This window comes from Pogona vitticeps, chromosome 12 (genome assembly GCF_051106095.1).
Source record: "Pogona vitticeps strain Pit_001003342236 chromosome 12, PviZW2.1, whole genome shotgun sequence".
In the NCBI taxonomy this organism is placed as follows: Eukaryota; Metazoa; Chordata; class Lepidosauria; order Squamata; family Agamidae; genus Pogona; species Pogona vitticeps.
The window spans coordinates 26,174,727-26,177,737 of NC_135794.1; positions in this window are offsets into that span (position 1 = coordinate 26,174,727).

A 3,011-nucleotide genomic window follows, 5' to 3' on the forward strand; every position below is an offset into this window, starting at 1 on the left:
ATCCCGAGACAGGGCCTCTCCTACACGGTGGCTCCGAGTGATGCTACAGGACGGGCCCCCAGCACCAAGCCCGTCACGCCTTGCGTCCTCAGCATGAGAGCCATGTCTTCACAGCACTTCTTAGCAGACTTGGTGACCTGCCAGCGGTAACCAGCAGTTGTTTCCAAGGACTGACACCTCAGCATCGTTATTGCCTGGCGAGGGCAGTTCTTGGATCTTAGCCTCCCCTGGATAACTGCAATTTCTAAGACTAAAGGTTTTCTTCATTTGGTTAATCCAGCGGCCATAAGTGCTGCCCTTTAAAAGTCTGCACTATGGTCTGTTTCTTTCAAAATGTTCTTTGGGAATGCCCGTGTTTAAAGGGAGGAGCAGGAAGCCGCTTCTTGTTGTTGATGTGTGAGGGTGCGCTCTGTGCCCCATCACCGCTTCTTTATTGCCCAGCAGGGCTGCTGGCCTGGCAGGTCTTTGCGGGAGGGCTCGGCCCCTCGTGCAGCCGCTTCCCCCCCTCCAACGCTCTGTCCTGCGGTCGCAGGTTTTACTAACAGGTGGACGAGCCACTTCGTGGGTGCGTGGGCTGAAGGGGACGCTAGTGGACATTCTGCCGAAGGTCAAGGCCACCCAGCGAGAGCAGCTGATCCAGAGCAAGAGACGTTGTTGGGAGAAGCTTAGAATCGGACATGGATGTGTGTGCGCCCTCCACCCCCCGCCCAGCGGCACCAGTTGCAGGAGGCAGGGGTGGCAAAGGCACCTTTCTTCCCTTTCCCTCTGGGGCTGGCCCTGTCTGTTGCATGGCTACCTTGGCAAAACGGATGGTGCCGCCGGCTGCCAAGTGCCACAGACGGAGGGAGGGACAGACGGATGCTGTGTGGCTCTTGGTCCGCAGGAGTTCCCCTCCCCTCCAAGCCCCTTCCCCTTTAGGGCAAAGTGAAGCCTGAGGAAGAGGTGCCCCCTCGGAGCTAAAGGGAAGGTGAAGCTGCGCTGCGCTTGCTCCCCGGCTGCCTCCACCCGCGCTCCCAGGTTGGCCCAACCGTGGCATCTCTTTTACTTCCCATCTCAGCGGTTCTCTGGCAAAGGTCTCGAACCCTCAGCCATTGGAGTCCTTTTCCTGCCAGGGCAAGGGTGCCTAGCCCGCGAAGTCTAGGGGCAGGAATGTGGGGCGGGCAGGACCCCTGCCCTCCGGACCCGCCCACTAGCCCAACCCTCCCTGACCCTCCCCAGGGTGCAAGAGCCCCCCCCCAGCACCCTCCCTAGCAGCTGTCTCGGTGGGTGGCTCAGTCTGGCACAGTCAGGGTGGCAGCGACGGCTTTATTGGCGGTTAGTGCAGGTCCCTCTCTTTACAGTCATTAGAATTACAGAGCGTTGCACACAGAAAGGAGGGCAGGACGGGGGCATCCAGGGCTGAATTATACATGATGGGGAAAAGGGGAGAGAACGGGGCTCTGTTTATACAAGATTCAGCAGAGGAGAAAGCTGTTTTGGGACAAGGGGGGTGAGGGGGGCATCTTTGCTGTTGCTCCAAAGGGCTCCTATATACAGGCCTAATCACACGTCCGTGGTCTCATGCAGGAATAAGCGAAAGTAGTGTTTAAATGTCTGTCTGTTCATCCCAGCAAACAGTCGGGCACCAGCGGTATCCCCCCTGCCCTGCCCTGCCCTGCCCCGCATGGGCTGACATTCGAAAGGGTCATCATGACAGGGTTTGCCAGAAAATGTAAAAGGGATGCTAAAGCCAGCCTTGAAACTACAAAAAAGATTGGCGTGACCATCAGGCTGACTTGGGGAAAACTCTGGCTAGTGTGCAGCCGGGGAAACCCCGTGGTTCAGAAAGGGGGTTGCATGGAAGGGAGCAGACTCTCCGCCAGAGTCGGCCAGGAGCGAGCAATGGGGCTCCATCTAGTCTGCTCCGAGCTTCAAGTTTTAAGACAGACACATTCATAGGTGGGTTTAGTGCACTGGTTTGCCGGCTTGCCCAGACTGGGGCACTCTCTGCCCCTTGTGCAGGTCTGGAGACAGGGCAGCTGATCCACCAAGAGGGAACGGGGTGGGGGTGGGGTGGGGGGTTTCTGGCCTCTTTCTGTGTGATCGAGAGGCAGAAAATTGAGCCCCTGTTCCACCCCCCCCAACCACGCCCAAATGCTGGGTGGAGATCAGGAAGGGGATTCTTTGCTTTGACCCTTTGCAGGATGGAGACCCCCCCCAGAGGGCATCTGCCAGCTGCTCTTAGGGCACACACAGACCACATGTTTTAAAAACATGCACACTTAATACCAACAATAACAATAAACACAGAAATATCAGTTACACCAAATAAAAATAGACCTAAAATAAATAAGGATATAAATTAGAGACAACGCTGAGAAGAATCGTGGAGGTTCCGTAGCATTTCTCCCACCCCTCTTGCCCCCCCCCCCAGCCCTGCATGTATTAGGCAGTTGCGAATCATGGCCAGCTAGGGGGGCAGAGAGCGGCCACGTGACCCCATGGGATGGGGTGAACTTTTTCAAAGCCTGCTTAAATCTGACCACACGGGAGAGTGGGCTGCTGGCCAAGCAGCAAAACACTCCCCAGCCCCGGGCTTAGAAGTAAGCACACCGAGCGCGGCAGGCGGGGGGGCCTGGGGGGGCCGTTCCCTGCTTGTAATTCTTGGGACCCCCAGATGCCCAAGGAGCAGATTCCCTGGCAGGCATGGGAGCCCCCCCCCCATCCCCAATGGGAAGGAGGTTCCCCTGCCCACCACCTGGGCTGGCCTTCAAAGGGCTCCTAGGAAACGGTTCTTGGGGAGGGTGTCAGCCTGTCTGTCCCAGGGCTCAGCGTTGTGCCCTTCCAGGGATGCCCAGTCATTCGCTCTTTGGCTCACAGGCTGCCCCTTCCCTCTTCCACCCCGGGGGCTGTTCCTGCACAGGGCCTGGACCAAGCTGCCTGGTAGCCATGCTGCTGCTGTGCAAGTAGCCAGCACGGCCCTCCTGGCCCAACCCCTACGTACTACATGCGGTGAGAAATGGCCGTGGGGC